Source organism: Globicephala melas, chromosome 2, assembly GCF_963455315.2.
Source record: "Globicephala melas chromosome 2, mGloMel1.2, whole genome shotgun sequence".
Taxonomy (NCBI): domain Eukaryota; kingdom Metazoa; phylum Chordata; class Mammalia; order Artiodactyla; family Delphinidae; genus Globicephala; species Globicephala melas.
In genome coordinates this window covers 33,681,540-33,696,191 of record NC_083315.2, presented here as the reverse complement: position 1 = coordinate 33,696,191, position 14,652 = coordinate 33,681,540, and the positions used below count along the sequence as shown (strand labels likewise).

At 43.9% G+C, this 14,652-nt stretch overlaps 1 protein-coding gene across 5 annotated transcripts in view; it reads right to left on the bottom strand.

Annotated features, from left to right (window-relative positions):
* Positions 1–13,520, bottom strand: part of IL16 (interleukin 16) — a 103,518-nt gene extending 89,998 nt beyond the window's left edge. For 2 of the 5 annotated variants that reach the window (XM_060293764.1, XM_060293768.1), the window contains exon 1: positions 13,266–13,520. The gene's annotated coding sequence lies outside the window, so the exon portion shown is untranslated. Of the gene's footprint in view, positions 1–258; positions 1,337–3,612; positions 3,755–13,265 lie in introns of those variants that run through there. The other 3 variants (XM_060293765.1, XM_060293767.2, XM_060293766.2) reach the window with 3 other exon arrangements.
* Positions 13,521–14,652: the final 1,132 nt, after the last annotated feature.

Genomic DNA, 14,652 nt, shown 5'->3' with positions numbered 1-14,652 from the left:
TTCCAACATGGCTAAGCTAAGAGGACCAGCTGCTTCCCCTTCCCAGCAGAAAAATCCAAAGGATCCACTTCACCCAGGAACCAGCTCCTTGGGAGGGGCTTTCCCCCCCAAACCATGATAGCATTCTCTTTAGTTAGAGTTTCCACAGAATGCTCAGGCCAGAAGGGGTCTCCCCGCCACACATATGAGGAGATTGTGTGGCCAGAAGGGATACGAACCAATTCGCCATCACAGTTCCCAATGTATGTTTAGACCCACCTTGGCTTAGCTGTCATCTGTATAGAAAATGCAGAGCCAAAAGCATAAAGACGAAGTGCAAAGAAACGGATGGTTCTTCCTTTCAAGGGGCTTGAGAAACTTCCAGACTGGGGGCGCAGGAGAAGGATCAGTGAAGTCCTTCCTTCTCTCTTTCTTTCTTTTCTTCTTTCCTTCCTTCGTTTTCCTTTGTTCCCTCGGAAAGCACTTGTTGAGAAAAACTGTTATGTGCCTGTTATCTTTCGGGCAAAGCTAACCCACTGGAGGAAAGGTACTTCCATCTGGTTAGAATATACTCACTTGACTGGAGAACTCTGAGACGGTAAATAGCCATAGGGAGAAAGGGAAACTAGTTGATAAAATATGTTTCAAATTTCTGAATTCTCCAACAGTGTTCTATATCAAAGGCAATTTTTAAAGTTTGGTCACTCTTGCCCAGGGGATAATTTTTGTCTTCAGCTAAAGAGTGACTCAGAGATAAGAAATGAAGGGAGGAAATTCATGGCTCCTTTTCTTTCTAAAAGAGTATCTTTAATAGGATTCCGTGGGACACGCCGCTGGGACTGGTGGTGTGTATGTCTGTATACATTGGTCACAGGACAAGACAAATGGCACAGCACCTCATAGCCTCTTTCCCAACTGGTAAAGTGAGAAGGTGGTGTTGAAGGTAGTTTTATACCCTTGGTCTTTCTTCCTCTGCACTGACCATATCTCACTATTTTTATGTCTGCAGACCTTTGACAGGGCTTAGCACAGAGTAGGGGCATTTGCATGTCCAGTGAAGGAAGGAAGGAAGGAAGGAAGGAAAGGAGGAAGGGAGGAATGGTGGATGAACATCTCAAAAGTTCCTTTGCCTTCAGTTGACCTTTCCCACACCAATATAAGGTGAAATGATCCCAGGCGTGATGGTTAAGTTTATATGTCAACTCCACTGGGCTAAGGGTTTTCAGTATTACTGGCTGTGTCTGTCAGGGTTCTCCAGAAGAGATTAACATTTGAACCGGTAGACTGAGTAAAGAAGATCTGCCCACATCCAAGTGGGTGGGCATCATCCAATCTTTTGAGGGTCTGGCTAGAAGAAGAAGAAGGTGCAGGAAGAGAAAAATCACTCTCTCTGCTGGAACTGGGACAGCCATCTTCTCCTGCTCTTGGATATCGGTGGTCCAAGTTCTTGGGCCTTTGGACTTGGACCAGGACTTACACCACTGGCTCCCCTTGTTCTCAGGCCTTTGGGTTTGGACTGGACTACACCACCCACTTTCCTGGGCCCCCAACTTGCAGAGAGCAGATCTTAGGACTTCTCAGCCTACGTATGCACACGAGCCAATCCCTCATAATAAATCTCCTTCCTTACATCTATCTGTTGTCTATCTATCTATCCATGTATCTATCTACCTCCTATTGGTCTGCCTCTCTGCAGAACTATGACGAAACACCAGGGAAAACATCCCCTCTAGTACCACAGAAGGAAGGATTCCAGGTAACCGACTGACATCAGAGTGATAAGGAGTCGTAGTGGGTTGCACCTGAGAGTAGATGACAAGTCAGAGCCATTGGAAAGACATTCTGGAATCTGCTCCTCGGGAAAATCCTAAAGGCGTGTGTAAGATGCTAAGAGGAGGCCCTCACAGGGGCCTCTGCACTTTCAGCATCCTGGAAGGTGATCAAATCCATCAACGTGCAAGCACAAGTCAGATCACCAGCATGCCCCCCAAAAACCCAGGCCTCTGAGACAAAGGATGAAGATGGACAGGACTATTTCCCCTCAGCATGCATTCCCTCCAAGATGGAAAAGGCCGAAAATATAATTAACCTCAAAAAGAACCTAGACAAATTCAAGAAAGGCACATCCACCCACCACTGTTCTGGAGGGACTGGCTAAGACGGATTCTTCATTAAATCCCAGTGCTCGGAAGAGGGCTTCACATATAGGAGACACTCAATAAATGTTGTTGCCTACAGATGGCCAACAGGCACATGAAAAGATGCTCAACATCGCTAATTATTAGAGAAATGCAAATCAAAACTACAATGAGGTACCACTTCAAACTGGTGAGAATGGCCATCATTAAAAAGTCTACAAATAGGGCCTCCCGGGTGGCGCAGTGGTTGAGAATCTGCCTGCTAATGCAGGGGACACGGGTTCGAGCCCTGGTCTGGGAGGATCCCACATGCCGTGGAGCAACTAGGCCCATGAGCCACAACTACTGAGCCTGCGCGTCTGGAGCCTGTGCTCCGCAACTAGAGAGGTCGCGATAGTGAGAGGCCCATGCACCGCGATGAAGGGTGGCCCCCGCTCGCCACAACTGGAGAAAGCCCTCGCACAGAAACGAAGACCCAACACAGCAAAAATAAATTATTTAATTAAAAATTTTTTAAAAAGTCTACAAATAACAAATGCTGGAGAGGGTGTGGAGAAAAGGTTACCCTCCTGCACTGTTGGTGGGAATGTAAGTTGGTGCAGCCACTATGGAAAATACTATGGCGGTACCTCAGAAAACTAAAAATAGAATTACCATATGATCCAGCAATCCCACTCCTGGGAATATACCAAGACAAAACTATAATTCAAAAATGTCCATGCACCCCTATGTTCATAGCAGCACTGTTCACAATAGCCAAAACATGGAAACAACCTAAATGTCCATCAACAGATGAATGGATAAAGAAGATGTGGTACGTATACACAATGGAATACTATTCAGCCATAAAAAAAGAATGAAATAATGCCATTTGCAGCAACATGGATGCAACTAGAGATTATCATACTAAGTGAAGTAAGTCAGAAAGAGAAAGACAAATATCATATGATATCACTTATATGTGGAATCTAAAATATGACACAAATGAACTTATTTACAAAACAGAAACAGACTCACAGACATAGAGAACAGACCTGTGGTTGTCAACGTGGGGGGTGAGGGAAACGGATGGACTGGGAGTTTGTGGTTGCTAGATATAAACTATTACATTTAGAATGAATGAACAGCAAGGTCCTAATTTACAGCACACGGAACTATAGTCAATATCCTGTGATAAACCATAATGGAAAAGAATATGACAAACGCATACATGTGTATAACTGAGTCACTTTGCTGTACAGCAGAGATTGGCACAGCATTGGAAATCAACTCTACTTCAATTAAAAAAACCACCATATGTTATCTACCTATAAATAAAATGTTTGCAAAAAAAGGTAAAATAAATGTTGTTACCATGAAATAAGCAGTCAGCTGCCCAGAGCTCCCCCAAGGATGCTTGTAATTGGGAGGAGTGACAAGCAGGTACACAAATGTCCTGGCCAAGGGCTTAGACTCTGGAGGTGGCCTTAGTTTGTATGCCAGGTCTGCCCCTTACCTGTGCAACTTCAAGCCAAGTGTTGAACTCTCTTATGACTTGCTGATCACCCATAAATTGGCAATGACAATGCTAACCACTGTGGGAACGAAAGCAGGTAGCTCTGAAAAGGACTCAGCTGAGAGCCTGACACACAGATGGACTAAAAAAGAAAAAGAAAAAAGTAAAATAGTAGGAACGATCTAAATGTACATCAATGAGAGATTTTATTAAACATATCATGGAACATTCACACAATGGAACATTATGTGACCAATATCAAGAATAAAATATACGGCAATGGAAAGAGGTCCACAGTATATTGTAAGAAACACCATAAAGTAGACGTACCGACTAGTTTGGGTTATAAAAGTGTACTCGTATGAATAAAAACCCAACTGTTAATAATTTTTTCTGGAAGGTGAAGGAAGATGTTGGGAGATGGAATTTACAAGGAGCTTTTCCTTTCTACTTAATCATTTCCTATTCCTGATTTCTTTGGACAACAATCATGTATCACAATTATAACCAGAAAAATAAAGGTTTCTGTTCCAAAGAATAAAATTGAAATTTATGGCTAATTTTTGTTAACTAGTAGTTCTGATTAACTTTATAATAATTTTCTCAGATTTGAAAATATCTGGTTGAAATTTTTATTGAGATTGCCTCATATTTACAGATGAATTTGGGGAGAAAGTCTTCCCATCCAGGACCATTTTTTTAATTGTTGTTTTGTTTTTATATTTGTTCAGCTTTTCTTTTCAGACCTTCAATCCACTTTTATATTCTTCTTCATATACGCTTTAAATATCTCTAGTAACATTTATTTGTCAGCACTTTTGTTTGTATTTTGAATGGACCATTTGTAAAGTATTTTTTCTCATTGGTTATTGCTTATATGTAAGTTATGGCTTTCGCGTATTTATTTCATAACCAGCGACCTTACAGATCTCTCTTACCTAGAAACTATTCAATAGTTGCTCTTGCATTTCCACTCATGGGATCTCTGCATATTAATAAGCTCGCTTCATTTTAAAATATTTATACCACTTACTTCATTTTATTTTCTAAGTCTACTGACTAAAGTTTCCAGAATTTTAGTAAATGATGGCTACAATAGAGGAGTTCCATGTCTTTTTCTAGATATTAATGGAAATTCTCTAGTTAAGTATTGATGGCTATATTGAGATAAAATTATTTTTTATTATATTAAGGAAATATTCTACGAGTTTTAATTTGGGAAGTATTTTCCCCAAGAACGGTGTTGCTTATTAAATGCTTTTTCAGCTCCTTGGCCATGTTGTGTATCGTTCTTTTGAGTTCTCAGCGTGAAGAAACATATTACTGGCATTATTAAGACCGAGCCCCCAGTATTTTGATCCTATCGGATCTTAGTGTGCAATTCTTTTCATAGAGAACTGAATTTAGTTTGCTAACATCTAGTTTAAGATCTCTGTATCCACGCTCACAAAAAGAAATGGCCTATCACCCCACTTCGGGCTGTCTTAGGTTATTATAAAAGGAATTGGGGGAATTCCCTGGAGGTCCAGCAGTTAGGACTCTGCGTTTTCACTGCCGAGGGCCCGGGTCTGAAATAGTTTACTAATTTAAAATATATCCAGTAAAAGTTTGAAATAGTTTTCCATAAAATCTTTTGGTCCTGGCACCACTTTTGAAACTTTCCATTGTTTCCTTGGTTATTGGTCTATTCAATTTTTCAAAAATCTTTTCCTCTGTCAATTTTGATCACTTACCTTGTTCACAAAATGACCCTTTCATCAAGATTTTCAAATTTATTAGTATAGAGCTGTCCATTACATATTCACAATTTAAATTTTTTTCTCTGAAACTATTCTATATGTACGCTTTGTCTCTCATGGCCAGTGTTGTACATTTCAGTTGGTCCTCCGGTCCTCCTTCCTCTCTGCTTTGATTTACCTGATTGAAGAGAGCTATTCTATTGGTCCTCTCAAAGGACTCATTCTTAGAATTAGTAAAAACATCTACTCTTTTCAGTTTGCTTTCCAACGTATTTATTTCGGCTTAAGTTTTATTCCTTTTTTCTTCCTGTTTTTCTGATATTTGTTTTATTCTTTTCTCCATCTTCTAGAGTTTAATATTTAGTTCCCCCAAATCCATTCTTTCTATTTTAGAAATAACAGCATATCATGCAGTGATTACCTGGTCTGGCATGGATCCCAAGTAGGTCTTAGTTTAAATCTCAGTCCAATAGGTGTCCGAACTTGAAAATCTACTTAACTTTTCTGTGACTCAAGTTTTGTTATCTGCAAAATGGGGATGATTGTAGGAGCCGCCTCACAGCAACTTTGTGATAGATAATAAATTGAAATACTGGATGTAAATCCCTTAGCAGAGTTTGTTGGCTAGTTATTATAGCCACCATTGTCATAATCACCATTATTATAAAAAGCTAGAAATTTTCTTCTGAATACCCCTTTGGCCACAACCCATGAATTTTGAAACATGATGCTCTAATTGTTGTTATTTTAGAAATGGCCTGTAATTGCAGCTTTGATTTCCAATTGAAACTCAGTTTTTTAGAAGACTGCTATTGCTATTGTTAATTTCTTGTGGTTAAATTTCCAAGATTTAGCCTTGTTGTTCTTGTAATTTTTTTACTAGAAAATTCCAATTTAATTGCATCATGGCCACAGGATGTGCCCTGGACACTTTTTATTTGTTGGAATTTATTGAGGTTTATTTTGTAAGCCAGTATGTGATGTAACTAAATGTTTTAAATGTTCAGTGCACATTTGAAAAGAATGATTTTCCTCTGTTTGGAGTTTCAAATATGTATATACTCAAATGTGATATTAAAATGTGTATATATTCAATCTTATAAGTCATCAACTATTTATATTTTTGTCTAATTAATCTGAAAAAGCTTAGAGTCATGTGCATTGAAATCTGGTGCCATATTTGTAATATATTTCAAAAAATTTTTATTTTACATATTTCAATGCCTCTCTTAGGTGCATAAAGTTCTCTGATTTTCATACCTCCATTGTGTGTTTTTATCATTTTGTAAAAAGTACTTCTTGATCTATTTAACAGTTGCCTCAGTTTTTATTTTGTCTGACAGAATTAACATTGCTACCCCACTTTCTTTTAATCTGCATTTGCATGGTTCTTGCCCATCACTATTTTTAACTTCACGTGATTTAGTTTTAAACGTGTCCCTTACAAGTGGGATATAATAGGAGTGGGAGGGAGAGTTTGTTTCTTTGGGTTTTTTAATTTCCCTTTTTTAAGCTGTATCTGGGAGACTTCTCATTTTAATATACAACCTTATATCTTATACTATATTTTGTATATCTTATACACATTTAATATACAACCTTATATCATATCTTAATTGAGACGTCTTCCTTCTGATATGCTTTGTTTTGCTCTCTTTATGTAGCTTCTTTTTTTTTTTTTTTTTTTGCGGTACGCGGGCCTCTCGCTGTTGTGGCCTCTCCCGTTGCGGAGCACAGGCTCCGGACGTGCAGGCTCAGCGGCCATGGCTCACGGGCCCAGCCACTCCGCGGCATGTGGGATCTTCCCGGACCGGGGCACGAACCCGTGTCCCCTGCATCGGCAGGCGGACTCTCAACCACTGTGCCACCAGGGAAGCCCTATGTAGCTTCTTACTGCCTCCTTTTCTTGATTTCCAGGCAAGCCATTCACTCCTTCTTGTCCTTAATGAATTAGAGGTTTCACGTTCTATTTTTATATTATGGATGGCTCCATAAAGAATTTTTGAAAGTGATGTTTGAGCGTAGCTGTTTCCTCTTCATCCATTCCAAGAAAGACACCGTACCTGATGCCTCTCCCTACAGGTGCTGGGAATCCTCTCACTTCGTCCTGATTCCAACCTCTCAGTTCAGAGCAAATGGTTGTTTGGAGGACATTATATATTATCTCTTTCAAAATTATTTTTATCATTTACTTCAAAATCCTGTTGAGAACCGTCGATGATTGAGATTTAACTTAGAGTTAGCCTCCTTTTGTGGCCCAAATATCTGCTCTTCCATCAGCAGGGTCTGCCCCGACCACTCTCTTCAGCTCTCGCTCTGCTCCTTTCCTGAACTCCGTCCACTGCACAACTAAGCTCTTAGCCTCCTGAGCAGCCCTGGCTTTCTCTAACCTGCCGGCCGAGGCACAGGCACTTCCCGATGCCTCACCTGCTCTCTATAACCCTAGGTGACACTAAATTTTCATCACTCTTCAGATCCCATTTTTAGATAACACTTCTTTGAATTAAAACCACACCCTTATCCAGACCTAGGGCTGTCCCAGGTGCCCTTCTGTGGGCAAAGTGGCACTATCATCCATTGGTAATAAATATGTATACATCCCTTAATTACAATCTAGAAAAGAGAAAAGATCAAGACAAAAGAAGAAAATTTAAAACAGACCAACTGAAAATACGACCTACTTGCTAAAAGACCTGCCTTGAGAAAGATGCTCAAGACGTACTCCTGGATAAACAACAAAATTCCCTTCCTGGGGAAGGAACTGCAGGGGCATTAAACTGATAGCCAATGATCTCTAAGGCGAACTGAGAGGAGATTCAAAGAAAAACAAAATAACAGCTACAAATCATCATAGAGTCTTTGGCCTAAAAGAACTGTTGGACTTTGTGGTCCAACTGCTGCCATTGTGTGTGTGCACACACACGTGTGTATGTGTGTGTGTGTGTGTGTACGATTGTTTGGGATTTCAGTTTTGGTAAGAGGTACGTATCATCTCTTTCAATATTATTTTCTATTTCTTTCAACACACAACACGCACGCGCACACACACACACTTATAATGTTTGCTTTTTTTTTTTTTTTTTGTGGGATGCGGGCCTCTCACTGTTGTGGCCTCTCCCATTGTGGAGCACAGGCTCCGGACGCACAGGCTCAGCGGCCATGGCTCACTGGCCCAGCCGCTCTGCGGCATGTGGGATCTTCCCGGACCGGGGCACGAACCTGTGTCCCCTGCATCGGCAGGCGGACTCTCAACCACTGCACCACCAGGGAAGCCCTACTGTTTGCTTTTGACAAAGAGCTCAGTGCAGGGGAAGTGTGTGCCCAGACATTGCTTAGTCAAGGCCATGGGTCTCCTCCCTCCGTCAGCAGCTGCCCCAGGTGCTCGGACCACTGCAGGGTGGCTGGAATTGACTCTGAACACCCTTGGAGGATGAGAAGACGGAAGGCACATGAGCCCAGAGTGCCTCCCACTTTTTCCAATTCTTTCCCTTGCTTAAACCCCTCTAATCGATTTAAGGACAGGTGAGGACAGGAAAAGCGAAAGATCACCTCATAGCTGACTTAGGTCTGGAATCCCTGCCTTGGATGACGGGGATAAGACCATCTTGTTGAAAGAGAAGATCAAGAATACTTGGGGCTGAAAAAAAAAAAAAAAGAATACTTGGGGCTGAAAATGCTCTCCTAACACAACTCTGCCGTTCCAAATCCCACCCAATGTTCTTTCTACAGTACTGTTCTTGAAACTTTGTAAATATTCACCTACAGTAAGAATTTACATTTTACATCACAGTATGTACCACATAAACACATTAGATGTCTACGTATATAAATAGTTATAAATATATAAATAAATACAAAGAGTCAAAACAAAAGGTTTATGAAACAACACACTCACTATGGTATAATAAGGTGAAAACATGACAAAGATGATATAAAAATGATTTTTCTTAAATTGGTGCAGCCATTATGGAGAACAGTATGGAGGTTCCTCAGAAAACTAAAAATAGAGTTGGCATATGACCCAGCCATCCCACTCCTGGACACATACCCAGACAAAAGTATAATTCGAAAAGATACATGCACCCCAATGTTCATAGCAGCACTATTTACTATAGCCAGGTCATGGAAACAACCTAAATGTCCATCGACAGATGAATGGATAAGAAGGTGTGTACATATATGCAATGGTATATTACTCAGCCATAAAAAAGAATGAAATAGTGCCATTTGCAGTAACATGGATGGACCTAGAGATTATCATACTAAGCAAAGTAGGTCAGAAGGAAAAAGACAAATATGATACCACTTATGTATGGAATCTAAAATACAACACAAACGAACATATCTACGAAAAAGAAACAGACTCACAGACATAGAGAACAGACTTGTGGTTGCCAAGGAGGAGGGGGTGGGGGAGGGATGGACTGGGAGGTTGGGATTAGCAGATGTAAACTATTATATATAGGATGGATAAACAGCAAGGTCCTACTATATAGCACAGGGAACTATATCCTGTGATAAACCATAATGGAAAATAATATGAAAAAGAATAATAACTGAGTCACACTGCTGTATAGCAGAAATTAACACATTATAAATCAACTAATCTTCAATAAACATTATTTTAAAATGATTTTGCCAAGAACCTGATGCATTTTGATAAACTCTATTCCTTTTCTTTTAAAAAAAAAAAAAAAGCTGTTCTCAACCCACTAAATTGATTTTCAGTCCACTCATGGGTCATGTTTGAAAACCACTACCCTAAAGTTTTCTCTGATTTCCTACAGTACTTTCATTTGAGGGTATTTGCTTTGGTTCCTCATTTAGGTCCCTTCTGAGCCTCTGAATCTTTTCACGTGTACGTGATTTGGGTGCCTTTGCTCGTCCTTACTCAGAGACCTGTGCTTCTCCAGATTTGAGAGGTGGGATCGACCCTGAAATTTTCTGCTCAAATCTTTCACTTGCAGATGGAAGACTGAGGGAGGGCTCAGGTTGACTGGAGCTTTCCCTTGCCAGATGAGAGCTGCTGTGAGCAGCAGGGAGGAAGCCCTAGTGCCAGCCATCCCAGGAGTGAGGAGAGCTTCTGATCATTTGGAGAACACGTTTGTGGGTGGTGGGGGGGGGCACCTCCCGTCGACCAGGTAGGGCAGCCCTGTCCTAGCTGCTGTAGCTGCCTACCTGAGAAACATTTCTGGCCCAGATGTGCAGCCAAGTCTGAGCCAGAAGCAAGACCAGTGGAGATCCCCACTCTGGGTGGTCCTCAGCATCTGGGGCACTGCACAGAGGCACTGCCAGACTTATGAGCTGCTCCCGCGAAAGGCACACACTCTCTTGCAGCATCTCCAAGCGTGCAAGCATAACAGCTCTCAGTGGGCTCTGCCCTTCCACCCAGGCACCCTGCTCCTCCACAAGCCTTCCTCAGCACCCTGCTCTGCATTCTTTCATGCAGACCCCCTTAATCCTTCTGCCATAACTTGCCTAGCTTACAGGACCGACATAGATTTGTCTTTATATAAATTGGGATCCAAGAGAAGAACTTGAAGGAAATTCCTAATTTCAGGCTGCCTTCCTAGCCAAAGTCCAAGCTCTTAGTTTGTTTATTTTGCCTTGGGGGGTATTTTTCTCCCTGCATATAACAGTATGTTGCAGTATGTTGCTATTCACACTGATTTGTGTCTTAGTATCCAAAACATCTTATATATTAAAATGGGTTGCCAGCCCAAACGGACGATGCAAATACAAGGTGCTATTGTCAGAGTTAGCGTTGTTGTTATGTTGATATTGTTCATTCATTTTTGCAACAACTATATTCTGAGATTCGTCGTGTGCCAGGCATTCGTGATGTAAAGGATGAAGACACGGTCCTTTACAGCCAGTGAGAGAAGACAGATGAGTACGTGGATAATATTCCTAGTGTGGGAAGTTTCATAATAATGGTCTGAATCAAGTATCCCCATCTGAAGTGACATTATGGATGGTGTCACCAAGGAATCGGCCCCTGAGCTGAGGCTTGAAAGCTGAATGAGGGTTTTCCACGTGGGAAGGAAAGACAGAAGAGTGAGCATTTCCAGCAGACAGAACAACAAGCAAAGGCACAAAGCTCTAAAAGACCCCCCTGTATTCAGATCAGAGCAGATCTCTTGGCAACACTGGAATCTGGGTGTGAGCGGGGGGAGGGGGGGGTCAAATGGCCAATTCAGGTAGCCGAGCAGTCGAGCAGTCGTGCTTAAGGAATGAAGACACTATTCTGCTAGTGAGTGGCTTTCATTTCAAAGTGCACCCTCCCCACTTCACCTCCAAACCCCGGGGGTACCCTGGCTGGGGCCCAGAAAGGGGAGTGGGGAGTTTGGCAAGAGGACAGGTCTCAAACTCCTAGCCTGCCTTCCTGCTCCAAACTGTTGACACATGAATTTTTATGAAAGATTTCAATTCTAAACAGGTTTCCATGGATAAAAAGAACTAGAAAACATCTGCTGTAGGTAATTATAATCCAACTCAGATTTTTTTCTTTTTTTTTTACCCTGTGGATATATGACCATCTTTGTGTTTTGGAAATAGAAATATTTGTTGAGGCATGTAGCAGTGCAGTTAAGATTGTAGAGTTTGGAGTCAGACAGGCTGGGGTTCAGTGCCACTTTCTAGCTGAGTGACCCTGGGCGAGTCACCTCGTCTCGCAGTTTGCGAGGATACACTACCTAACTCAGGGTTGCTGTTAAGGCTTAAACGAGATGATGCAGGAAAAGATTTTAGCACAGAGCCTGGGGCAGGAAGAGTGCACAGGAAATGATTGGGTGTTCAGTGTGATTAATAAACGTCAGTGGAGGTGAATAAATATATAGCCGGGGCTTCAAGGAGGGGGCTGTCGCACCCTGATAGCTCATGCCCTCGTCATGCGTGGAATACAGGAGGTACCCTCAACTGTGGTCATGAATGTTGACCGCCACTTAACTGCAGGACAAAAAAGAGAACAGAGGAGAGGAAAGGAATGGAGCCATCCTGTCCTTCCCAGCAGCCTGGAGAAAGGGAAAGAAGCCACAGGGCAGCATCCCGGGCTGCTTGGGGAAGTAAGGAAGGCTTGGCGCTCGGCTCCTTTGACGGGCTCTGCCAGAAACGGGAGGATTTCACTTGGCAAGAGAAGGAAGTGGATGGGACTTCCTTGGTGGTCCAGCGGTTAAGACTCCGCACTTCCACCGCAGGGGGAGCAGGTTCCATCCCTGGTCGGGGAAGATCCCGCATGCCGAGCTGCGTGGCCTAATTAATTAATTCAAATTTAAAAAAAAAGAGAAGGAAGATGCTGCCCTGTGTCCTCACGGAGCAAGGAATCTGCTGAGTCCTCCGACAACAGAAAGCAAGCAGCTTTATCAACCAAAGGAGCGCCAACCGTGGGACTGAAACCATGCGGAATTAGTCTAAAGCAAGTGGACCCTCATCTAAAGCAAGTGGAGTGACAGTCTTCCCAAGGCCTGTGGCAGGGCTGCCCACGCACCGTGCCCACCTGGGAGAGGGGAAGCATAGTGAGCAGTGGGGGGGCCTCCTCTGGTCTCTCCATCCTTCCTTCCGCCGCCTTCCATATCCCCAGTCCCAAGGATGAGGTCTTGGCTGTTCAGGCAGAAATCCTAGAACCAGAAGCTCCCAAGGCTACAAAGCGAGGACAAGTGACAGCCCTCTCCCCACGCCAACCTCTCAAACGGCTTCCTCCCCCACCCCTCTGCAACCAAAGGTGGCACCCGATTCCTACCCCAGTGACCATTTCCCCTCCTGCCCAACCCAGCACAGCCTCCAAACAGGTGCCCAAGTTCCAGCAGCCGGGCCCCGTCCCCATGCAGGTCAGAGAAGCCAGCCTCCTGCGTCCGTTAACTGCCACCTGGTCAGAACCGCTGCCTGAGGGACCTTCTCTCACCCGGGCCCACCTACCTCTCTGCTCACAGCCCCTGGGGCTTTGCTCTCCAACTGCCCAGCCGGGACCACGGAACCATTTATCCCGGGAAAGTCAGGGCCCGGGCCTGGGTCAGAGCCGGCAACGAATGAGAAATGGACGCTCCTTTCTCACTCAGAGGCTGGTCTCAAATCGGATCTCAGGCGCTGATGGCTGGGATGCTGTGAGTCAGACAACGCTCTCACAACCTGCTCTGGACAGGTGACTCAGGGCAAATGTGTCCAACCTGGCACCGGCTCGCTTGGAGACTCCCGACCTGAGCCATCTGACTTCTCTGCGTGAAGACGCTTGGTCCAAAAAGGCCGGGCTGCCAGCGCTGGGAAGCTCGGCTCAGAACAAATTCCACCATCTGCTGGGCTGGCAGAGAACACCCAGGAGGCCAGCGCCGCCCAGAACCCCAGAGCCCAGCGAGGTTCCTCGTTGGGGTCCCAGTTGACCCCTGCCTTCCTTGGATAACCTGGAAGTGGCTGGGAGGGCAGAAAGGTAACAAACACTGCTCAGTGCCTCCAAAGGGCCTGGCATAACGTCAGCTCACACTATCTCGCCATCCATCTTGTAAATATTACCATACTCATTTTACAGGTGAAAAGGTCACCGCACAGAGATTCACTGAGTACCTACTGTGTGCCAGACCTGGTGACCCTGGGTCATAGCCCACTCCTGGTTCAGCAAAATCCAGCGCCTTCCCAGGGGTCACCTAGCTAGCAAGGGATCCCGTCAGGAGTCTAATTGAGATCCACCCGACTCCAAAGCCCAGGCTCTTTTCATGGCATCATGCTGCCTCTCTATGCTAGGCTGTCCTTAAAATAAGAAACTGGCTCTCAGGAGCCAGTCTGGTCCCCACGCCAGTTGTAGGCATCAAAAGGGATGCCTCCAAGAGATCACTGGAAAAAATAAGTTATGTAACAAGTTTGAGCCCGTAGAAACTTCTGCTAGAAATGCAGATTCTCAGGCTGCATCTAGTCCTCTGGGGGTCGGGCCTGGCACTCTGCTTTTGCAGGCCCTCCAGAATCATCTGGTGCCCGCTCAAGTTTGAGAACCGAGGACTTCACTTACGTAGAGCGTGTTGAGAACCGCGGCACAAAGGGACAAGGCACTCTGTGTGTCCTATCAGGGTTCTCATTGCATGGTGAGAGTGCTTTTCCCCCGCATGTCCCCTCGGAGAGCCTGATCTAAGGGTGACATTTAACCCGTCTGCCCCTTCATGACCATCCCACACATCTCTCCTAAGCACGGTCTCTGTGAGCTGTTTGTATGTGCCGGGCCGGGACTTCTGTGTGGCCCTCTCTTCTAACAAAAGAAATGCTTTCCTCTGCTCACCACCAAATGTTTCAGGGCTGACTGGGAGCTTTAATGAGGGTGTAG